This window comes from Wasmannia auropunctata, unplaced genomic scaffold, assembly GCF_000956235.1.
Source record: "Wasmannia auropunctata unplaced genomic scaffold, wasmannia.A_1.0 LD336111.1, whole genome shotgun sequence".
In the NCBI taxonomy this organism is placed as follows: domain Eukaryota; kingdom Metazoa; phylum Arthropoda; class Insecta; order Hymenoptera; family Formicidae; genus Wasmannia; species Wasmannia auropunctata.
This window is the reverse complement of record NW_012026779.1, coordinates 1632375-1657943: the sequence shown is the minus strand read 5'-3', so window position 1 is coordinate 1657943 and position 25569 is coordinate 1632375. Positions and strand designations below refer to the sequence as shown.

The 25569-nt window shown below is 41.8% G+C and overlaps 1 protein-coding gene and 1 long non-coding RNA gene across 4 annotated transcripts in view; both read left to right on the top strand.

Moving 5' to 3' along the window:
- LOC105448940 (CCR4-NOT transcription complex subunit 6-like) overlaps window positions 1-25569 on the top strand; it is a 487816-nt gene that overhangs the window by 110395 nt on the left and 351852 nt on the right. The gene's annotated exons all lie outside the window — the stretch shown is intronic.
- Window positions 1-25569, top strand: part of LOC105448905 — a 35780-nt gene that overhangs the window by 1859 nt on the left and 8352 nt on the right. The window contains exons 2-3 of one of the 2 annotated variants that reach the window (XR_974287.1): window positions 3533-3597; window positions 4026-4736. This is a non-coding gene — a long non-coding RNA (uncharacterized LOC105448905). Of the gene's footprint in view, window positions 1-3532; window positions 3598-4025; window positions 4737-25569 lie in introns of those variants that run through there. The other variant, XR_974286.1, reaches the window with a different exon arrangement.

Below are 25569 nucleotides of genomic sequence, written 5' to 3'. Positions count from 1 at the left end.
TATATCAAATGCTTCACAATGACGCCGACTGTTTGAAAATTGAAGCTTACAATCGCTTTAGAGTTGAATTTTTACGAAGTAGTTGAAGTTACCACACTGTTGAGAAAGGATTTCTCAACTAATAATTAATTTCTCGGGAAGATAATCTCTTATATTGAAAATATGAGAGAAGGAATTATCTTATCTGGAATTATGTTTGCTTTTGTGAGAAGGTTAAAATTGATAGAGAATTAAATAATTTTTTAATTGTTTTTAGATTCCGCAATACAATTTCCTTATTTTTGTATAATTTTTATAATTAGAATTTGTAAAATGAATGTTCATTAATTTTTTATGAATTATTTTTCATAAATCATATATTAATTATATTTTGAAAATTTGAATAAAATGAAAATTTTAATAAAATGGATAAAGTTAATTGGAAAGTAGTGTAATTTTTTTTTTTTTAATAATTATTTTTTATTAAAAAATATTTTCTGTTGTTTTAAAAATGAGAATAAACAATAAAATGAGAACAAATAATAAAACTAAGCTCCTTAATTATAATATACGTTATTAAAATATCATTTTTGTTGATTTTTCGAAATGAGAGGAGATGAGAGAAAACTTTGTTCTTCAGCAAAGTTTACCTTAACTAAATTCTCTCATTCGAGACATCATTATCGAGATACTTAAATCGTCGAGATTTAAGAAGAATTGTGTCAACAGATCCTAACTGAATCACAAAAGTCACTAATTCAAGAATTCAGCTCATGTGCCGCAATTAATTTGGCGTACTACCAGACATTTTCGGTATCAATTAACGAAAAAAAAGGAGCACTCGTCCATCATCGCGCGAGCGTTCGTTCTGCGGCAATCGTTTTTCTTCCGTCTACCGGACACCGGGAGAGTGCGCGTTTTTCTCGGCGCGTCCTTCGCGTTCTGAAATTGAAAAATTAAGCGAAAAACTCTCGCGGCCCCGAACAAATGGCGGCTCTTCGGGACTTATGACGGCGGGCGTCCCGGCCGGCGCGGCGCGGACACGGGCGGCGAAGGAGGAATTCAAGGCGCATTATCCTTGACCGCGTGCTGCGAGATAAACGAGCTAGGTGTACCGGGCGGGATGAGGCGAAATGGCGGGTGTCGGAGATTGCGGGAAGAAATTCGGCAAGAAAGTTCGCCTTCCTCCCATCAGCATCGGCTCCGCCGCCCGGTCGGGCGACGAGTTTATGCGCTTTAATGCGGGTAACGGTCCCGAGCGATCGACGGATCGATCGATCGATCGATCGATCGAGCGAGCGATTGATCGTGTGCAGGGGATCGCTCTATAAAATAAGCGACTCCTGTATCCGCTTCTACAACGGCGGTTGCCCGACCGACCGATAAACGCGAGAGAAGAAGTCAAGGCGACATTCTGCAGTTGTTCGATCGTGCGCGAGCGAGACGGCAGTGGTGGCAGCGGCGATCGATCGCGTGCAAAAACTGCTTTATTGGCCGGAAAGAAAGGACGCGAGCGGGCGCCAATAAAGTAATTTACTCTGTGAAATCGCCAACGAGGTTTATAGGTCGGACATCGATTCCCGGCGCTCTGCGATTTACCGGTAATGGTATCTCTCGGCGAGGTGTTCCTCGATCAGTTGCTTCCTGTCACACTTTACTCTCGTTCGCATTTAGAACAACGATTCGGTAAACCCTCAAGCGCAAAGTAGTACCGGGGGTTTCAACGAAGTTCAGCCACGATAGCGCTAGAACTTTCCGGTCATCGTCTTTTTGCTTTGCCGACGAGAGTTTAGTAGCGTTGCACGCCATGTGAATAATTACGCGAGAGTGGCGCATTTGCGAATGGCGGCACGGGCACTCGAGGGATGCCGCGGGTGCGTGTATGAATATTCAGATGTCCGCATAAATGAACACTAGGCGCCGCGTAATTAGGTCGTCAATCGCCGCGACGCACAGAAGGAAGTCTCTGCGGGTCGTTCAACGTGCGACTGGCCCATATGGTGCATTAAAGCGACCGCGTCCACGCTCCGGGCTGAGCTCATAAACGCCGCAATATCGTCAGTCAACGCTTTCCTCATGAACGTCCGTGGGAGCGAGCGAGCGAGAGAGAGAGAGAGAGAGCGTGCGCGGGAAGTGCAGTTTGCCCTGGAACACGAGAGCTCCTCCCTAAAAGCATACACAAAAAGACAGAAATATGAGGTACTATCAAAGTGTGCACACACGATGGTTACATATGGAAATAATTATACTAGAAACTTTGCGGAGAGATTATTTTAATAAAAATATAACGAAAAATACGGCGAGAAGTAACTTGCCGAGCACTTTCTTGGAAATAAATTTCTTATCGACGGGACTTTTACTATTGGACTCCGTGTGCCAAGTAAAAATGGTGTTTCTATTATTATGTGCCTCTCTAGCGAAATGTCGGGATCTCTGAAAGAAAATGGGAGTGGGGGGGGGGGACTGTAAGGAGAAGAACTGTGAGCAAGTGAACATGGATAAAGGCGATAAAAAACGTAGAAAAGGGAACGTTGAGAGAGCGAAGGTTGAAAATCGCTTGCACCCTCTTGCGTATCCCATCCCTTCCCGTCTCCTCGCCTTTATTGACAGCGCTCTCCGAGAAGGAAATCTGATGTGGAAAATGGAAATAGGCGCCGATATCGTCGCCTTCGGGCGATAATCGAACACGCTGCACCGAGCGGGTTGTAATCGACAATCGGCTCATCGATCAGCGTTCTCTTTTTTTTTTTTTAACACAAGAGAACAAATAAATTGCCTTTCTGTCGGCACGCGCGATCATTTTTCTCTCTTTAATTTATCGAACGTTTCTCAGCTCGCCGCGTTCGCGTTATATAGGCTGTTTTGACTTGTTCATTAAACGCAGCTGCTACCGAATTCTTCATACGTCGAAAAAAATATGAGACACAAAAATTGAGCAAAAACAGTGAGAAAAAAAGTAAAATATTTATTAAGATTTATCTGGCGAAAGAAATGAAATGAGATAAGCTACGGATAAGTAGATTAATATATAATAATAATTAATCTAACGTGTATTCTGTGCAATATTTCTTGAATAATATGCCCTGCGTTGTTATAAAATGTTCCTACCAATCATTGCAAATCGAAAAAAACGGTAATGATAATTACGATAGCACTGGAAGATAAACATAAGATTTCGCGTCTGGGCGATTATTTGCATTTATATGATCAATTTATGATCTCTCTTCAGTGGTAGATATTCCTGTGGATAAAATCGTGCGTGTTACAATTACTCTTGGCCGGCCGGCACTTTCTCTTTCTACTTGGTGCCGCGTATCTCTCGTTGCCACCGAGTTACCAGTATACAAAATCAAATACAATTTATTTATTAAACCAAATGTATTTATTTATGTACGAATAATATGTCTGTAGAAATATTTTGCGCTGCTGTTACCATGACCATTCATCGGTTTCTGCAGCTGTCATTGCTCTTGCGTTAGTTCTCTATTGTGTCATTTCACATGCATGTCCAATCCACGCCGACACTAAGACTCCCCTATCTTCTTGGTTTCAGGTGAGTTACGAGCTGTTCCGGGATTATGGCCGACGCGTTGACTTAGAATTATACCGACGTAGTTGGTGAGTAAGTAAGCGATAGATAACATCGAGATTTATAGTCCGGGAGTCGAGCGGCCGAGAGCCTTTATCGGTGCAACGATTCTATCGCGCCGCAGAGACGATCCGTTCGGCAGAATTTCGAAACGGCAGAGCTGAAAGCCGCGCGCGTCCTCCTCTCCCTGTAAGCCTGTAAAGCCGCGCGAAATTCCCCTTATCCGCCATACGATCCGCCTGCTAAAAGTATTCATGACCGCCCGCGACAACCTGCGGCGAGGAATGCCGGCATTCGCGTTTCGCAACAGTCAGACCTGAGCCAAATACGTCAATCAACCCGTGTATTTTTTCGCGAATGTCCGTTGAATTACGAGCGAATACCACGGCACTCGACGAGGGCCCGCGGCGAAATACGGTTACCGAGATTCTTTCCCATCCATATGTTACGCCGGCAGATTACACGGTTGGCGGTTTGCGAATTGATAGTTGCGTCAACCGGGGGAATCGTTGACGAGTCGTTGGAAACAATCAATTTCTTCTGGGCACCATATGGGTTTCGGTGAACAAGAGTATCACGAGAGTTTCACGAGAGAGAGAGAGAGAGAGAGAGAGAGAGAGAAATACGCGATGTTGGCTCATTCTCGGCTACTTATTGTTAAGAGGCTCGGCTTAATCTCGACAAATTAATGGTATTATAAACGATACTGGAGAGGCATGTCAAACATGATAAATGATACTGAAGACGAATCTCAGCTTCATTTCGTATTATTCGCCGAGATACGAATAAGAAGTGAGAGTAAAAAATTAAGAGAGATCGGAGAAATACAATTTTAATTTCGCTAAATTAAAACCTTTGATTAAAAGTGTCGACTTTTTCTCACGCGAAAATCGAGGATCGATTTTAAATTGAAAGAATGTGTCATTAAAAAAATGTGTTAAAATTAGGATACACGTATTATATTGTATTGTGTACGTCGTATCAGTATATTCTTATACGGGAAAGGAAGAAAGAGATACGAGCTGCGTGCATCTGCGCGCTTATTACACGTGTCACAAGAAGCGAGACACTATATCGGCGGAATGGACGGCGACGAGGGCAAACAGCGGGTCGTACGCTCGTCTTTTTCTCGCATTTATTCCTAATACTTCACGTCTTTCGTCTTGCCGCGGACCCACCGTCATTATCGTCGTCGTGCAACATCCACGCAGGAAAGAGAAAGGAAACGGGTGCGCGCCGGGAATCGCGGCGGCAACGAGCGCTTAAATCTACAAGGCTGATTATCGCACTTCACAATGTTGCGTGTCCGCGTACATATGTGACGATTTCCGCCGCGGAAGAGGCCGGATCCGCCGTATCCGTAGCATTTTCGCAGAGGAAGTGGCTCGAAACCTCAGCTGTGATTATACAAAGTGATTTCTAACTGCGAAACATTACGGACAATATCCTCTCTTGAGTCTGAGATGAAAATTCTTGCGGAAGAATGTCGAGGAAAGATATGATTTACTACTCTCTCTCTCTCTATCTCTCTTTCTCTCTCACGGTAATTTTCTTATTTTTGATATTAAATATCTTGACTGTGCGTGAGATTAAAATTGTTAAAGTATATAACGTTCATGTTAAATTAAGTGAAAAATGGAGTTTTAATTGTCCTTAATTTAAAAGCTATCGATATCTCGATATTTCTTCCAAGAACTTTTGTTTTAGACTTAAATAAGGAATTTATACTCTTAACGTAAGTCAATTACGTTTAACTAATTGCGAATCTTTCGCTGTAATATAATTTACTTACGATAAACCGTCTGTTAATTTTCAATAATAAAGCCTCGTAATTTTTCTGTAATAAAGATAGGCATCGAGGATTTATTAATTAAATGTCCATTAATGTAATTAAATTTAGTCGTGATAATGTTTGGAACCATTGTTGAAGCCTGTTAAACCCTTCGATATACGCCTGTGGCAGGCTCGATTCCGATTAATAATTGATTTTGAACTGAATCACTACGTTAGTAACATACTGATAATTACCAATTAAAGCATCCTTTAAACGGGGCGAATTCGACATAAATTGGTAACTCGATACGCACGGCCGTGATTAACCACATCGCAATGCTTCGGCATGACTTAATTAGAACGCGCGTCCGCATCGCGCACAGTGCGTATTTGATATTTGACGCGGGGTTATACGCCGCGCGAGCGATCGCGACTATCGTTACGTTGCGCGAGCGCAAAATGTTGGGGCTGGCTCGCGGATAGCGAGAGCACGGTAATTACTAAATCTGTGTTAATTAATTTCGCGACGATCGAAAAGCCGGCAGGTGGGAAAATTAATCATTTTCTCTCTCGCGCGCGCGGCGCTCCGGTATAACTTTTAAACAGCCGCGTTCTAACGGGGCATTCGCATCGCGAAAGTAAAACGACAGTTATCTCATCGATCGATTCATCGCCACTGATTTTTAATCAAAGTAAGAATAGCAATGAATCGTTTGAATATATCGAAATAAATTCGACGCCGCATTCTCCAATATCAATTCCACGAATAAATCTTCATTTATTAAATTTGAGTTGTTTTTAAATAACTTTTTTTAATCAAATAAATATTTTTAATATTAAAAAAAATTTTTTTGCTTGCTTCGATTTCTCACTGTTGGAATATTGAAAATTACAAATTGAAAGGTCACGACGAATGATGCGATTTAATAATATTCTTACAGAGAGAAAATTACTTGTGAATGTTTATTGGAAAACTATCGATGGTTCGAAATACTCGACACACTTAGCCATTACGCCGTTATGAGCAAAAGGAGTCAGATTGCATTGCTAATTAATTACGTACGCAGGCGCTCGTGAGAAGTAGGCTCTGCCTATGAAAGTCGAGAGGCGGAAGAAGAGAGGCAAAATGGATGGAGAGAGAGAGAGAGAGAAAGAGAAGAGTGGAGGAGGAAAAAGTAATAATATTGCTCGATCCTGGCCTGGTCCACTTTGCGGTGGATATAATAGTTATTGTACGACGACAGGTAAGATGGATTAGCGCGCGAGAAGCCAGCAGGAAGTCCGCGATCTTCTCCGTTCCAATTTAACTGTTCCGAGCGCGCGCGAACACCGTTTACACATAATAATTACAACGATTTCTACGAGCGAGCGAGCGAGCTACGGGCATCCTTGCTCTAGCTCTGACTAGTTGCACCTGTTTCCATTTGCCTCGTTCATCATCGATTACAGTACATCGGATGCATTACGTGATGGTTATTATTATTACAATTGCCTCCGCTACTATACGAATATTTCTCATCACAGTGATTATCGTTATTACGCTATTATTATATCGTTAATCTCGTTATTGCGGCGAGTACCTTGGTGAGAGTGAACTGTAATCTTTGCACAACTGGATTCTACGAGAGAAAAATATGATTATGTATATACGTATACATATTTTTGCGAATGATTTCACTTGGACGTAACAAAGTTATGTGTACGCGGATTTACGACTCTCGGATGATTCGTCTCGGCATCCTAGGCAAACGCATAGCCGTATATACGCATCGCTAATTCAACACCGGCTCGTATTCGGTCTCCGGCGTGTGATCGATGAAGCGCAAGTGCACGTTAGGCGGTTATACAGGCGGCCGATTGAACGGCCGTCGTAATTGCCGAGATGACCGCGATAGCTCGTTCGCGAGTCGTTACGTCGAGCGGGCGTTATGAATACCGCGAGCCATTGTAAATATTCCCGCTCTTTGCGCGCGCTTCTCACCCGGTCGGCAGCGTGATTTGTAACGCTTATCGCGCGTATCGTAAGGTGAAACGCGCCGCGTGCCATTTGCGAAAAGCCTTTTCGCTATTTGCGACGCCTTACAGCGTCGTATAAATACCGGAGATCCGCAAATTTGTTTTTACAACCATAATCGATAATCGTGATTAGGATGGTCTTTCATCGACTGTTTTGACAATAGATATTTATTACTTTCCTTAAAATAATTTTCATTTGTAGATTTTTTAAATGAATGTGTCGACTAAAATAGTCGTAAATGTATCTTAATGACCTAATTATTTGTTTTAATTTCAATTTGAATAGATGATATTTATATAAGCTAAAGTTATATAGGTACATTTTTAGCGTTGATTAATATAATTTAATGCTATCTATTTTAGTCTCGTGTTATTTTGAGTTCGAAGATGGAATCAGAGTAACCTTAATTTTATGATATGTTTGCGGCGTGACTGTTTAAAATTAAATTATTGTACATATTTTATAGAAGAGTCATATGTATCAGTCTTTAATTCCAATCTAATTTCAATCTCGTTCTTTTTTTAAACTGCAGCTAATTAAAAAGGTCAAATTAATCTCGACAATCAGTTTACAATAGTTACATTCGCACAAGTAGAACAATCAGTCTGGGTCCAGTTATCGATGTCGCGGCGCCGATGCGTCTCTCCGTAAAGGGTGCTTCGTGACACTTTGAGGAATCGCGTCTCCCACGGGCGTGCTCTCCGAGTTAACCCGCTTTTCGAAGTTAATAGGTCTCCGTTTATACTCTTTATTTTTCGACCGGCCCGGTCTTTTCCACGGCAACCCAGCTGCCGTCCCCCTCGCTCGGTCCAAGAAAAGTTTTCTCTCCTCCCTTCCTCCCTCCCGAAGAAGGGGTCTCTATGATTTTCTACATTTCCGCGCGGGAGCTCTTTCATTAAACAGCGAGCACGGCCAGGCGGAAAATCGCCCGACGGCACAATGGTCGGGAATTCTACGGCGATTGGAGAAAAATCCGATCCGTATAGCCTCCCGCCCTCCCCCTCCCCCACTTCTCCCCGGCGTTCAAAGCGCATTGTTGTTCTCCTGTTTGGCTGAAAAGGCGCGTCCCCTTTTGTGCGCCTTATGAAGCGACACTATCAAATTGTTACCCAATAGCAACGACTAACGACGACGCGAAATTATCGTAACTATTGATCGCCTTTTTCACTCTTTGCAACAACATTACTCCCGATAATGTTCGACATACAAATTGCTGAGGACTGCGCTGCACGGAATCTTACGGCTTTCATCGCGTCTATTGCGAGTCGAGGAGTGATTACCGGAAGCCGTGAATGAAATCTTTCGCATAAACTAGCGACAACTAGCGTAACCATTAAATAAAATTGTACTCATTACAAGATACATAATTATGAGACGTAGACAGCTTGTGCTTCGCGATTTGCGTATATCGTATATTGAAAAAACTTTATTTCGGGATTATCACCTTTGCAAGTTACGTTTTCGATTAGACACGCGCCATAAACTTAATTGAATTAATGCAATATTTAGATTTCTACGTGAGCTCTGCCAAAACTTTGTATTATCTAACAAAACTTTGTCGAGTGTAAATAGCGAGATTCGCTGGAGGATACTCTGAAATAACGGCTTCGCCAAACGGGGAAACGCACCGATGGGATCTCCGGGCCGAATTTACTGCGGTATAAAACTGTGCAACTCGTTTAATGACAGCATATTCTCCGCGAGAGGTTTTAAGCCGCCGTTTCGCATTGGACGTCGTCGCTCTTTAAAGACGCGCCGTCCGGTTATCCGGCAGTAAAAAGAAGAAGACGAGGAACGTATCCTCCTTTCTTCGATTGCTCGGGGCGCATCGATCTCGAGACTCCTCGTGGAACTGGGTCGAGACGATGTCTCTTCGAGGAGGAGAGCCAGCAGGACAAGGTTGTTGTTAGCTCCGCAGGACGAGGATTTGTCGCCTACAACACCGGCTGCCGACAAATCTTCTCCGGTAGCTGCAGCGAGAGACGTTTTAGACATCGAAGGGATCACCTTTTACCGTGCACTCTTGTCCGTCCCATGTCCTCACCACGTTAGCACCCCGGTTACTCCTTGCCTCGGGAGAACTGACGCGACGACGACACGACGTGTGCACGAAGTCGTCGGCTTTCGGAGCAGAGAGAAGCCGCCGCCCCGCCTCGATGGGAGGGTGTTCTATTTCAAATGTCTGAGATCGCCAGATTGTCGTCTCTTTTACGGTAGACGCCCGACAGAAACTCGACATCTCCGAGGTGTTCTATTTCCAAGCGGCTGCAGGTGGACTCGTCGTCGTTGCAGTTAAGCTTATCGCTGAAGACGTTCTATTTCAGATGTTCGAAACCGATCATTTCGGCGAGAGTACGCCGCCATTTTGAGCGCTTGAAAACCGCTGAAGATTACTGGGATTGTCAGCTCTGCAGATTGCGGTCTGCCGACAGAAGTGCGACGTTCTATTTCAAACGGATCGGTGAAGACTGGAATAGTTTTCCACCTTGTGTCATCCGGAGCTGTTCTTATTACGGCTATTCGGCAATACGTCGGCGTGTCCTAGAAGACCGGCTAATTTTTATTTGAGATCAGCGACAAAAAGTGCTGTATTCCGATTCTTTCTCCAAAACGATCGATAAACTCTGACACAATTATCACTTTTATAGGAATATTCTTAATCACATTAGATATTTCATTAGATATTTTAAATTAAAATTTATAAATTTATACACAAATCTCTTTTTTTTTTCATGCTCCATGAATGTCAGTATTCAAGGTAACATCCGATTTACGATGAGTCTGCAATACAGTTTTCTAACGGTGCAACATGTAACATGTAACCTCTCTACAATTAACATGCTTTCTTACTTGCGAAGGGTATAATTATGTTCGAGATATTGAAACTATGTTACAATATCGAGGACGCAATGCGTCAATCATGGGTGCATCCGGGATTGGCATTTCGAAGAAATTTACGTAAAATTTCTTCATTCAGAAACATCCATCATCATTTTTTTATTAGATTCTTATTTAGAGCAACAAAAGTAGAATATATACATAGATATGTCTTGCAATCAGAGAATATGAATAAATTTAAATTCGAAGATACAAATATTTTAATATAATAAAATACTTTTATTATTTATTTTTATATGAACGTAAATATGATCGTCTATTGTGAAATCTGATTTCAATTTATAAGTGACGAATTCAAAGATAATCGCAAGTGACGAATTCGGACCAACTGGGACGCATTTCGAAAGGCCACTGATGAAAAAATAAGGGAATCCATCTCGACCCTTCGCGTTCGTCGCCGGATTCGTCACGGATGATGATGGAACGGGTGAGATGGGTCAATTTCCTGAATGGCCAGACTCTGACGACGACTTCTACGTGCATTACGTACGGGTCGCCGGAAGTAGGTCCGCGAAGGCCTGGATTAAGAGCGGAAATCGCTTCGTCGGTGACTACTATCGTCACCCGCGTAATGATGTCCCTCTAATTTGTTCCCGCGGCAGCCCGGAGAACCCCTGCCGCTATCGTGCGAACTCAGGCATCTTAGATTACGATGTCAAATAGAATTTGAGAACCGTCCAAAATGTCCTCGACAAATTGGATCCTCCTCCCCCTTCTCCTTCCGCCTTTCTCGGACCGGAGATCATTTTTTTATGGCGACTATTAAGTTCGCGGGCAAGTGTCAATTTATCTTCTCCGTTCCTCTTGTACGTCGAGGACGTACCAATTCCCTTTTTTGAATTCGTGGTACTGAAGAGTTACTGAAGAAATTGTGTGCTACTGTAAAGAAAAATCACGTTGTTAAAAATAATATTATGTGTAGTATTACAAGTAAATAACTCTCTTTAATTCTCCCGCGACATTAATTTTAATCACAGACTAGTTTTTTTCATATACATAATCGAAAATTCTTAATGTTTTTTTAAAAATATATTTCAATTTATTGATCAAATATTATTGACATGGAATATTATGTTGATAGATTATTCTGTTTGGAGTGAAAAGTCAGAATTAATTATCTGCTTAATTCAACACTTTCTGTAAACTGTACGTTTCTCTCTCTCGCTATTTTCTTTTCTCATTTTCAACGCTGATCAAGCCAAACTGAATTGATTTCGCAAGGACACTCTGTATTTCCGGGTGAGATCCCGTGCCAGGGCAATGCCAGTTGCTCCGGTTTGATCCTTGCGCCTCCGGGGCCACGCTATAATTGAGTGGTTTGCATCTCGGTCGGCGAGACTATGGTTGCCCCTGAGCATGGAGCACGCGAGCGGGAAGAAGCTCGCGTTGCGTCTGAGACACGAGAGATCGACGAAGATGAAGAGAAGGAAATCTTGAGATCGAGAGAGAGAGAGAGAGAGAGAGAGAGAGAGACGCGGAGGGGAGAAGGGATAGGACCGTGCATCGGGCGGACATTGATTGAACCGGGAGCACTTGCCCCCGCATACCAGGATAATGCCGCGAAATTACGGGATGCGCTGTGCGCCATAAGCCGCTAGACGTGTCGCAATTAAAGGGAAATTCGAGAGAGAAAGAGCGAGAGAAAGAGAGAGAGAGAGAGAAAGATTGGTGGCTGCCACACGATCCCCGGCCACCCAGCGACCTTAGAGAGAAAAATCCCAATAAAACGCAATATTTTTCTTCCGATAAGGTCACAAATAATATCAAATAATGCACCCGCAGTGAATTATTATTGCATCTCCTGTGAAACGCCCGTGTTCTTCCTTTTTGTGTGGTAGAGTTAAAATAAGATTAAAATAATTTGATTAATTAATTTGCATTTTTGTCAATTAGTTTATTTGATTATTTGTTAAGTTAATAGTTGTAATTATAAAATATTTACTGTTTTTATTAAAAGCGTATATATTGAAAGGATTTTCGAATGAATCTGCGAATTGAAAGGATTGAATGGGTACTGTTTGAAAGCAAGACATGTTCATGTTAGATTGGATTGTTTGCAGGAAACAATCGATACGCAGAAATTGAAGGGTGCAACCGCAATGCAGTATTATTTTGCTGTAGCTGCTTTCTGGTCTAGAAACGTAGAACAAGTTTTATAGGTCAGTTTGTTTGTACGAGATTTTTACTCGGTTTTAAATTAGGCAATTCCAGCGCACGACGCTAAATTAAATCGATCCATTTTTAGAAATTGCTAGTTTATTACACATCTTGTTGTGGGATGAGCTTTTATTTAGAGAAAAAATTAACGATAATGAAAAATGAGAGTTTAATACTTTCTGATATCACGGGAATTTTCAAACGCCATACGTTCCCTGATGGATATGATGAAATGGATTAATGCGGGGAAATGCGCGCGTGCACATTTAGATTGATATAAACGTCGTTAACGGAATCAGCGAATTTAAATTAATTATAGGGGACAGCTAAATCGCCGCACCGTCGACGCACGTTTGACGCATGAAGCGCGCGAATAATGGCGCGACCGGTTTTTAATCTGGTTTTTAACCAGTTTTTTAATATCTCTCGGGAATTGCTCGAAAATTGCATCGCCGTGTCATTTCGAACGTTTGATTCGGCGAATGAAAAAAAGGAGAATTTTCCCGGACGCAAACGGGGAATTGCTTTAATCAGATTAAAGCGGAATGGCCTTTATCAATTAAGGTGCAGGGGGACGCGGAGCAAAAATTGCGCCGCATGCGTGATTCGCCTGAGTAATCAACGGTGGTGCGGAAAAAGTTGCGCCGCGCCGCCGCGCCGCGGTAGACGTTGTTTCACGTGTCTTTGCATAGATTGCCTTTACCATTAACCGGGACATGCGATTAAACACATTGCAGACCTTATTTTGATTTTAAATTACTTTTCCATGCGCGTTCTCCAACTATATAATATCCGCTAATCTTGCGTCACGCGCTCCATTACGACGTTTTGATTAAATGGGACTCGACTTAGAAACTCGCGGTAGATCATTGTCGTTGCCCGGTTGTAAACAAGTCGAGCCGTTATTTCAGTAACGAAACAAATGTTGCATCACTTCCAATTATTCTGTATTCAATTTTTCATGGCATAATTTTGTCGCGTCCTCTTTTTCATTGTGTTTTATCAAATCAGGATCGTGCACAGCTGACTTTTATTATTTTGAAATTTACCATTTATTCGCATTATCTTTCAAATTTGTATATAATTGTGAGAGAAATGGAATTGCATTTCAACGGTGTAACGCGCTAGTTTTTCTCGTGGCAGCTTGCAAGCTTGCAGTTTCGTTGAATCGGATTCTGCTCGTACGATAAGAACTCATTTTGGTTCTCCGATAACCATTCTTGTCCGGTCATGCGACTCGGTATGACGTATAGTTCAGTGATCTTGTCTTCCGACCGTCGATTCTCGGACACTGCAATGCTAAGCGTTCCGGTGATACGAGCCTCGAGAGAATCCTCCTAATTCCGGCTCGCTCTAATACGTCTGGCGCCAGCTGGATCAAACCAGCGTGCGGTGCAAAACTTTCGAAATGTGGCCGTACCAAGTCGGCGTGCCGAGCGCGCGCTAACGTCACAACTTTGACGGCAAAAACGGCGGTCGAAAGAAGTCGGGATTAGCTGTCGCTCTTCGAGAGCAGTTCGGAACGAAAGTTGCTTACTCATCGTTAATATGGGAAAATTGAACGCCCGACGAAAACGCAATCTAAATCTAATTTTGATTAAAATGCAGTTTACAAAAGCAATATCAAAACAATTTAAAAAAAAGGGCCAAATCGATATCCAATTTTGGACTGAGAAATTTAGTTGGCATATAAAAAAAATTTTTTTTGTTTTTTGACGAAACTTCCATGAATTTTCTACACAACTTCTCATTGAGAGCACGCGTTACGTCACAATGAAGATCAATCGAAAAAAAAAAATGGATTTTTATTAAAATGCTCACATATCATTCGTTGTTGACATAGCACATTTTTTGTCTATTTCATTTTTTTTAAATCTCTTGAAAAATATTGTCGAATCTATGAAGGCTCCTCTTTATCATGGCTCACATTTCACGCGATACATTCGCAGTCGAATAACAAACATGGACGAGTTACCTCACAATCACGTAATTCACAGACAAGACGAGAAAGATGACGCAAGCTTGTCGCGTAACGAACTTACATTCTCCATATCTGTGGAATAATATTTATTGATAAATTGGTATTACAAATTCTGGTTCTCGGTCAGAAAAGCGAGGATTTATTTTTACGTGAATTTGTTGCGAATCAGAAAATGACTTTTACGATGGCTACATGCTTACAGCTCGGAGTTAGCTCGTTAATATTATCCCGCGAGTAAATCGAGGGTTTATTTCATTCGTCGCGGCCAGACGACCGCCTCGGTTATTAACGACTGAAGTACAAATGTTTCGGGTATGCGCGACGGAGAATTAGAAGTGGTTAGAGGCTGGCGTGATCTATTCCCGTTGGTATCTCTCTTATTAAACAACGTATGCTTAATAAGCTTGGCGCGGTGTATGATAAATGCGACGAATTTGCAACAATATGCCGCGGGAGAAACTGCTAACTGAACTTCAAATGTTTGCGGTATAGGAATATATATAATATATATGTATTCGTCTGATTAATTCTCTTGTAATGCCACGGAGAGGCCGCATTAACTTTGCGTTATTAATATGATAAATAGTGTTAATATACCAAATGTATTTTCCAGAGACACTCTGTTGAGGAAATATTTTTAGCTCTATTATATATCGCCGTTTGACCTATTTTTAAAACCTTTTTCAAATGGATGTTTCTATATTTTCCAATTTATTTTATATAGATCATAGTTTGCTTGATTAATTTTTTTGCACTCGCCAAGATGAATGTGTGGACAGGCGAATAATACTAACAGAGTCGTGATGTATATGAGATATTTTAAATTTCCAATAAATATCTCTCTCGCGGACTGTTTTTCAAAAACTGTAACGTCAGAGCACTTTACTTTTAGAAACTTTTCCGAAACGAATTTCTTCAATCGCAGAGATCCGTGGCGAATTCTCGTTCCACCGAGTTGAAATCGTTCACACTTGGATTTTGTCTCTTCTTCCAAGAAATCTCACACAGATAATCTTGTGCTAGGCGCTCTATTCCGTCGCGTTACGTTGAATTCTTGCCAAAATCGCGGCGGACGATATATGCAGAATCGATATTGCACCGATTACGAAGGCACAAGCGATTGTACGCGATTTTACCTTTTATATGTATTTTAAACATTTTGATTCTTCTAAATAATATTCACAATATAGCTTTTAAAAATTCGTGGATTATCGTTAAGATAAACATATTTTACATCGATATTGATTATAAAAATTACTTTACGTTTTTCCGTATATCAATAAACAAATATGGTTGCACAAAAAAAATTACTACAAAATATTACATGTCAATTAGTGTCAGTTTCAATACAGTCATTTTCGATTGAATCACTTTCCAATCGAGATATTGGCGCGATAGGGAGCTCGGCCTCTGAATTTCATCGTCGGTGATAAATTTTCATAGGCTTTTGTCCGACAAGGCGATAAGAGAGGGTAGATTCTCTCCATCTGGACCCCGACTTCGCGCACGTTAAACACGTGAAGGCATGGTAAGAGAGAGAGAGAGAAAGAAAAAGAGAGAACTCCGGTGTACCGAATGATGGTTATGTCTACCTTTCTTCTTCTTCCTCTTCTTCTCTTCCTTTCTCTCCTCGAGAGCATTCTATCTTCTTGCATGCCCCTGACTGCTTTATCGATTACTATCGGGCCTCACATATCAATACTCGTAGCCGACACATCTGGACCAGTCGCCAGCGCGAGGCTGCGCTTTACTCCCCGTCGCTTGATATACTCGCGCCCGGCTAAGCGAACCGTTACGTACGTTGGATACATAATGATTACCTCTTGCATTACACCGAAACTCGCCGACATTATAAACAACATCGTCGTCGTACACCCCGGCATTCCGGCCAATCTTTCTTCGTTATTAACGATAACGCGCGCTCTCCTCGGTTTCTCTCGAGGCAGTTATCTCTCTATCATAGCTAGAGGTTTACCGCGGTCTCTACACAGGGATTACTCGCCAAGAAAATAGGATGTCGATAAGGATGTTTGTTATAGATCGTTCGCCGTGCATTTCCGCTTCTCGTAGATGCAGATCGACGTGAAATATCGATACCATAATTTTACCTTTATCTAAAACGACGTCAGTTATACCGTCATTAATGCTCTTTATAGAAATACATGTAGAACGTTGTTTTTCTAAATAACTTAATACCTTAAATTGTAGGTACTTGTGTTGCGTTATCTCGATTAAGTGCGCCTCTTGACGCGAGTTGAACATATTGCGATATAGAAATGCAGAAATGGCCGATCTGCGATCAAAGCCTTGTTTTTCGTGCCGCTTACGAATTCGCTCGGGCCACAAAAATCGCAAGAAAGTTCGCCATCGCGGTATGAATTTCACGCGGGCGATTTCATTCCATGGAAACGATATTATCAGGTCCCTCTCGGCGCCCATGTATGATCCCGCAATCTGGTTAGCCGGCGTGAGATTGCGCGGAAATAGCGAGGAGATCGGGATGCTGCTCGAAGCGGCGCACAACGACGACGACGATGACATCGACGACGATATGCATACATGAGAACGCCGGAAATGTCTCCGAAGTCATTGCGGATGCCTCTTCCGCGCTAGAGAACGAATCAGACGCAATTATACGGTTCAGTCGGCAATTTCTTTCTTTCTTGAATTTTTCTTGTAAAATGTCGTTTATTTTTTTTTATATAAAATTGCCTTTGCAATATATAAGTTTGCAATATGGAGATAGTATTTCTTAAATTTTTGTGAAAATTTTAATTCTAATTTAATATAATTTATAAAGAAGATTTATATAGATACTATGCCATAATGTACACAAGTAAATAAAGGAATAAATAGGTTTTAAATGATGTAGGGTACAGCGGGGTAATTTGTATAGTGGGGTAATTTGGATAACAGTAAGCATTTGCAAGAATTTCAGAAAAATAAGAGTTTTTAAAATACATTTCATTATATCAATAATTCTTGCAAATGCTTACTTTTATTCAAATTATCTCGCTGTACCCTATATAAGTTTTTTAATTTTATTTCCCAATTCAGTAGGAAATAATAAAATTGGCTATTATTTTTCCGTTAATCTAATTTTTATAGATTATTATCATTATCGTACAATATCTTCGACGTTTAATGAAACATGTGCGAGCCTTCTTTCATGTCTGTATCTCAAGCTAAGTATCTCGACTATTAGGGATTGTCTGATAAGTCAATTCGTTTCTTAATTAACGCCCATTCACTTTTCATTTGCATCTCATCGCACCCGCTTATCCGATCGCTCTCCAACGTCACTTTTATATCTCACGTTATCTATTCATTCCGGCTTATCGGCGCACGGAGTGTACACGGGCTCGCAAACATAAAGAGCCGCATATTCAGGACGTCATTAGAAGGCCGATATCGACATAATGTTTCTCCCTCGATCATTTTTTTTTCCTTTTTTTCCCGTGGGTGGCTGACTTGTTTCGCACAAAGGGCCGATTCAGCACCGATTCAGTATCCTTTCGCCTCTCGATCGCGATGCTCCTCGCCTCGCCTCGCATCTCGCCTCGACGACTCCATTTACATTCGACGAGCGAAGCTCCCCGGTCGTGGAGAGGAATGAGTCGTTGCGCCGCTCGCTGCTTGCATTTACGCCCGGTGACAGGTATGATGGATGTTTCGATTTTACCCATGGCCGCCGCCGTCGTCGCTATGATTACGGTTAACAGTACGTGCACGCGCGACGGGCTACGAAATATTCAATCGATCTCTCTCTCCATCGACCCCGGCGCTCCTCTCGTAATCTGTGCTAGATCATATTAATGAACGCTGACCTTGTTTCTCATCTTCGCGAGCGACTTCGCTCGCGTGCAAAATCGAACGGAAATCTTTAGTTAAAATGAAAGATAGTATGCACGGTTTAGTTAAAATGAAAGATAGTATGTACATATAATAATTATTTTACGACCAACAAAATTAATAATAATTTATTTATGCTTTCATTATTTTTGTACAGAAAATTTATTTTTACGAATAAAATATCTATCCTTTTTTTTAAATATTATTCAATTATTTGTTTAAAGTTTTTTTTATGTACAATACGGTAAAAATCTTTCTTCGAAAGAAGAAAGGAGAGAGAGAGAGAGAATTGATATATTGAATTCGCGCACAAGATATCTCTTGCACGATATGAACGCACTTTCCACGCAGATTTCCTCCGCGGCTGTCGCCCAAACTCGTCGTTATGTAATCGCGGGAAATTACGAGGAGGAGCGTCGGTAGCCCCGGTGACAGGAAGTACTTACCGGTCGCGCGATTCCCTAGCAAATGCTCGTTCTGACTACCGCGGCGAGCTAATAGCCACCGACAGAGAGATGCATTGGCGGCGATGCGGCGCGCAGCCGTCCGTCGTCGCCTTCTTGCTCCGTTGATTTCGTCGGCGAAAGTCGATGTCTCGCGACGATAGTACATGCACTCGTCTCGACGTCTCCATCATTGAACACTCCATAATTCCACGTAACAATTTATTCTGCGGAACGAAGATTCAGCAGTTTTAGCTTTTTTTTTTCCATTTCAATTTCTTTCGCGTTTTGAGTTAAAAAAATATATCTATACTTGAAAAAGATGTAGAAAAACGTAAAATTGATCGAAATAATCAGCTCTGAAATTACTTACGTTTTCGAGATCGGTAGAACGTGTCCTCTCTCTTTCCGTAAGTTGCGGAATAAAATGAAACTGAAGGAGAGAATAAATATAATAAGGTTGTATTTTATCTCTCTTGAGCAACTTCGATGTAACGTGCTCGCTCGAGCCAACGTTCTCGACGTCGACTCGGATTCGAGCTCGTCTCGTCGCTGCACGATCGAGAGCACGTGAAGATCCGCGAAAGTTGGATCGGGCCGATCTGGCCACGGAACGATATTAAAGTTTGCCGGTGATATTCGGTGTTACCCCGTCGCGCCAGTGCTCCAGAAGTTTCGCGACTGCGAGAGCGACCCGGTATATAAATACACCTCTCTCTCCTTCCGCAGCGTCGTCGCGGAGTTTGAGAAAAGTTCGGAGGGCTGTCGCCTCCGAGGGGTGGAAAAAAGGGGTGCCTCCACGGAGGTCGCGGGGGAGAGGGAGGGGAGGAGAGTGGTTCCGAAGGAAATTGGAGTGAGACGGGACAAAGTTTCGAGTGGAGCGAGAGCATATTCCCGAGATTGAATTCGGAGATGCGGACGTCCGCGAGCCGAGAAGAATGCGAGCGTGTAATTTCTCGCGACACATACAAGGCGCGAGGGCCACCGCTGCGCCGGAGAAGTATGATGCGGACTTTTTAAACGAGAAACTCCGTCGCGGAAGGAAAACAGCTCGTCGACGGTGACGCTGCGAGTCGTTCTCATCGACTTGAACGGAGAGCCGGGAGAAGGAGCTGGAACGCGGAGGCGAGAGGGACGGTCCGAATTTACTCTGATCGGGGGAGGTGCAATTGAAAACATATGTACCGCGCTTCCTCGCTCGAACTTTTCCCTCCGCGCGAGACGACAGTTAGATTCTCGCTTACAGCTGAAATACGGCGTCTCATAGATCTTGGATGGTCTAATTTATTCGAATAGTACAAGATGTATTTGCGAATCGATACATACTAAGTGTATATTATTATTAATAATTATTCTTCTTTTTCCAAGAACACGAATTATTTTATCTTTATTTGTACTTGCACCCAAATACACTTTCGTATTGTGTATTCCCGCCGGGTCGTCGTGTAAAGTGGGATATTCATTTGGCTTACAAATAGAAGATAGACGGCCACACGACTTGTCGTCGCGCGGCAATAGGATCTCCCCTTCACCCGTCGAGTTTTCTCGACGTTTGTTAAGCGGCGCGACACGGCACTCATTCCCGCCTAATCCATTTTTCGCGACCTCCTTCGCACGACGGTTAACGAGAGAGAGCGCGTCTCGCTCTTGAACGAGATTAACCCTGGCGGGCAGCAGGAAACCGCATTTTGACGTAACGCACGTAAAATGCACTCCCGCGGCTTTACGGCGTCATAATGCGCGCGTTTTCCATCTACCGTTATCCCGGGAACGCGCGCGCGTGTGCTCTCTCTTCCTCTCTCGCTGCTCGTCGCCCTGTTTGCCCGCCCGCCCGCCCGCTCGCTCTTGTCCGGGGAGATTTACATGCCTTTAACGCGGTAAATGGACCTTTTAAGGCGGCGCTTATTATTTACGAAAGGCTACGTCCCTCCCGCTCTCATCCTCCGTGTATAACACGCGCCGCGATTCTAACGAGCTTTTTATCAAGCGATACCTTCCGTGACACGTGCACGTACATGTTTCACTTTTGAGAGGGTAAATACGGAGGATAATGACGCGAATCGATTTCCTACGAATTTGCTTTTAGCTGACTTTAATCGTGCGTTCGTGTGTTTACGACATTTTTCTGTAAGAAATCTTGCTTGTAATTTTGCGAAAGCAATTATTTACAGTTAGCTTATAAGTTAGATTTTAATAAGTATTTATAAGACACCATTGCGATTAAAAATGTTACACAATAAAAATGTGTTGTATTTTTTACAGTACGCTTACCGAAAATTTTAGTAGATTACACAATTTGTCGAGGCTTTGTATTAAAATTTTATTACATTTTATTATTGTATTTATTTTTATTCTTACATTTTATATTGTGTTTATACAAACGTAAATTATTAATTCACTAGCGATTCATTAAGTTGCTGTTTTCGCAGGACGGACATGGTTATTGCTATCATAAAATTCTATAAGCTAAAAGCGATTAATATTTCGATGAGCTCGGTAACGTGTTCAAACATTCTCGTAATTATGGAATAATATTTTCTCGGCCGAGCAATCGCGCGCGGCCGCGTATTGATCGATAGCGGATTGAATTATAATATGCGTTGCGGAAGTTTGTGAATTATAATTGTGTAACGTATATATCAAAATTTATGTCCTTGATCCAAACAATATGCAAAATCGGAATTTTGACGTAGCCGCAATCGAGAATTATCTAGAACCGTAACGCATTTAACTGTTGCATCAGAAATTCACGTTTATCCTCTTAGCAATAATGATATATTTTAATATATTTTAATCTCAGTGTAATTTTATAAAATTTTTAGTTTTATAAAAATTATCAGTCTCTCTCTCTCTCTCTCTCTGACTTGTCTCTCTCTTTTGCTTTTGGAGTAATTTATTAATCGACAAGATTTGCGAGAGATACATAGTTTAAGGGAATTGAGTTCACAGTGTTTTAAATACATAAATATTGTAGATAGCCCCTGTCACATATACGCAACATATGCAAACGAAATATTTTATTCATGTGATGATAACGCCATTTCTAACGCGCGGTCGTTAATCGCCTTTCAAAAGTTGATATCGCGTGAATTATTTACGAAATGATTTTAACGAATCAGATTGCTCGATCCGACGGGTGGGAGGGAGGGGGAGCACAGACCGACGCGATTATTGCGGCTTGCACAAAGTTCAATCCGCGATAAAAACGCAGCGTGCGCGAATAACCGAGTTGTTTGCCTATCAGATACCCGGCTCGCTTGTACGAATTTCATGAATTCCGATCGCCCGGACCAATTCGCGGCGTAAAATTCAGAAACGCGAGCACACGCTCGCCCGTAAATGATCTGCTCTATTCGTGAGCTGGTCGCCGCCGGCCCGGTTGAAAACGCGAACGTTGGGTATACACGGGCGCATCGGCGGCAATCTAGCTCCGAAATAACTAACGCACATATAAACAAGCGTGTGCACACGCGATATCCGCGAAACTCCCGGCTCGAATTTTCGTCAACCATACGGGAATCGTCGAAACGACGAATTGAAAATAAATTTGCTCTTAACGTAGATTTTAATCGAGCGTCGTTTCCGCTTCGCGATTCCTTAAATTACGATCACAAAGCATACGGCGGAGCATTTCCCAAATAGGTAAAACTAACGCTGTCGCTGGCAGGAGAGATACTTGCGTGCGTTTAAACGCGTTCTTCAACGCTAGAGTTTTCCAACCGTAGATTGCGTTTTACAGGCGAACGGACGTGCAAAAGGATTAGCGGGAATGTATAATTAAAACGATACATAATTATATTCCGCACGAGCGAGCAACTCTTTTGCGGACGTAACGTAGAATTAATTTCATTATCCGCCCGAATTGCGCGGTACTACGTTAATGGAAAATCCCCGTAAACGTCATAATCGCGCTGCGAATGCACGGATTTACTGGCGTTTAATATAAATGCGGGTGGCTTTCAGCAAAACACGCAGCTCGGAATACAAGCCCAAAAACGATTAGTTCTCGAGCCGATTCCGCCATTTTCTCTTTTCAAAATTGATGCGGATAAGCAGCGGATATCTACTCATTGTTTTCATCAAAGTAAAATTAAAAATTAATGTTCCACATTACGCGATTACTTGATGAATAATGGTGTACTGAGAAACGAGAGCTTTCCACCGATAATCTTCATAAATAGGCAATGGGCGCTAGTTTACCGCGAAATGACGGCACGAGGAAGGGCGGCGCTCTTCTCCGACATTCCTCGCATTTCGTATTAATACGAATAGATATTGCAGAAGCGAGAGATAGAAACTGGACAAGAGAAGGCGAGAGAGGAGGATATTGAGAAAACACGTGGTGCCCTCGAGAGACCGGGTGTTATGGAGGAAGAGCGAGACGAAATTTAACGGGGGCGAGAGGTCGGAGCATGACGAGAGAAGTATAGTCGCGAGTGTCATTTGCGGTTCGTTCTGAGCCGTTTAAAATGCATTCTCAAAGGGAATCGTGAGCGCCGCTGTAATTTTCCGCGCGAAACGGAGCATGAAATAAAACGGGGGTGCCGTACAGCTGCAGCGCATTTCCCTTCTTCCTCCCACCCCCCGCCCGTCTCCCTTCCGCGCTTACCCGCGTTGCGCCCTTGCTGCACCATCCGGTTCTCTGATACGTCCAGGTTTATTCTTCCCTTCGGTTGCTCTCGACGCTCCTCGACGAGGGTTTTAACGATAATCTTTCCGGGAGAGGCGTAACCCCTTCTCCCCCTCATTTGGCCCTTCTTTCTCACTCCTTTTCCCTGCGTGCAATTCCCGGTAACGCTGTACGCGGTGGCACCGACGAAGCGTTCCTAGCTATCTCCCGGCGCTGAGTATTAAAGATAGAGAAGAATGCCCGACGTGAAAATTGCGTTTCTTTTTCTATTTTCTTCAAGAGAACGGGGAGAGTGCACTGACCGAGAAACGCGCTATTTTCACGTGGCACGCGCGCGAGAGTAACGCTGTGAAAAAACTTAACAGTTCCATAAATTTATTTCACAAATTTTTAAATACTATTTTTAAACATAACATAATAAATTACGCTAAATTAGATTAAAGAGTGCTTTATACTGCATATAATAAAATTATATTTTGTATTTTTCAAATTTTTTGGCTATTTTATTTATATTAATTGTATTTATCTCGTTTTTTAATTAATTTTACGCTGTATTATAATCAGACTGTTTTATAATATAATTTTGTTATTCCATAGTAATATTACTTTTATTACCGTATAATAGCCATGATTATCGAAGAACGAAGTTGTAATAGAGTTATGATATTATTCGACTATTGGAGAATGTATTGTCTAAAACATAAATGGATCATAATTAATTTGACGACATCTCGACTCGTAATAAGTATTGTGCTTATTATGACGTCGTGAGATACGTCAGTTACAGAATCTCTTCGTCGGAATAGTAGCGCCATTAATGTTTCCTTCTTTATGAATAATTTGCCGCCACTCAAATACGAGCGTGCGCGCGGGCGCGAAATAATGGCCTTTCTCCATGGCCTAGTGGTCCATTTCTACGGGATTTAACGTGCAATTAATAAGAATTACCGTGCAATCTCCAGTCCTCTCGTGAATGTTCATCCTTGCCTCTTCCCCCCTCCCTCAGATATTAAATCCCTTTGAGAGCGAGCGAGAGCGACTGCATGTTCTTGAGGGTGAGGAAGCGTAAAGAAGTCAAAAGCGGGGAATATTAGCTGCTGCAAATTTATCCGTCTTTATAGGGAATATGGGACTCCCGTTTCTCGCTACGTTTACAATTCGTTTTTAACATCGAAATTTTTATCGAAACGTAGGTTTAACAAAAAACGGCAGAAGTGGCACATTAACGAAACCCCGCATTTCGCGCGTTCAAAATGACACTGCTATGCGCCGCGCATAATTGAGAGGTTTTTGAAAAAGCGGCGGCAGCAATCTCTCTATTTGCCGGCGTTAAATGGGATATAGTCTAGTACACTGTATTTTTGTCTCTCAATAACAGATCGCATCTCTTGATAACACAACACGCAAAATTGCCTAATTACATCGCTGTTACTTTTAAAAGCTGATATTTTCGAAAGCTTTTTTAAGTTAATTGACTAGTTAACCGATTTATTTTTTTTTGTTACTGGATTGCACGAAGTGAAAAATGATTTGTTGTTTTTATTAATTGTGTGTTTTTAATTAGTTACATAATACTTTTATATCGGATGAAAATTGAGCAATGTACTAATGCACCAAACAAACTATTTTCAATGCATATCCTGATCAAATAAACAATTATTATTTTTACTACGTAAAATGTTATTTTATTTTGGAGAGAAGATACATTTATGAAATTTCACGTACATATCTTTCCGTACATCGAAACAAATTGACTTGTCGAATGGTTAGTAGTTCGCTTCGGTGGGTAATCGCGCTCCTTCGGTGATCATTTATCTCAATGGGATTTAATATGCAATTGAAACGGCTGAAAGTCCTTAACTCCGCGCGAATATTAAAGCGAGAGACTGGATGCATTTATAAGCGGAAAATTGTTCTCGTCGACTGAAAATGCCGACAACCAAAAACGGCTTTCTAAAATTTGCCAACAGAATTTCAATTATATATAACATTTTGTAATACAAAGCGGTTTATAATACTATGTATTTATTCATAATTTGGGATTATAATAATTATCGATATTACTATTATACTTGATTATCGTCATTAATACGTAGATCACATAATTATTGCATTATAATATAAGATTAATAATTCTCTCTGAATAAACGGATTATTATTTAGATTAATAAAATTTGTGTCGCAAACACATGCACGCATAAATATTCAATAATAATTCGGTCCAAACGCAATGGTGGCGGGATTTTGTAT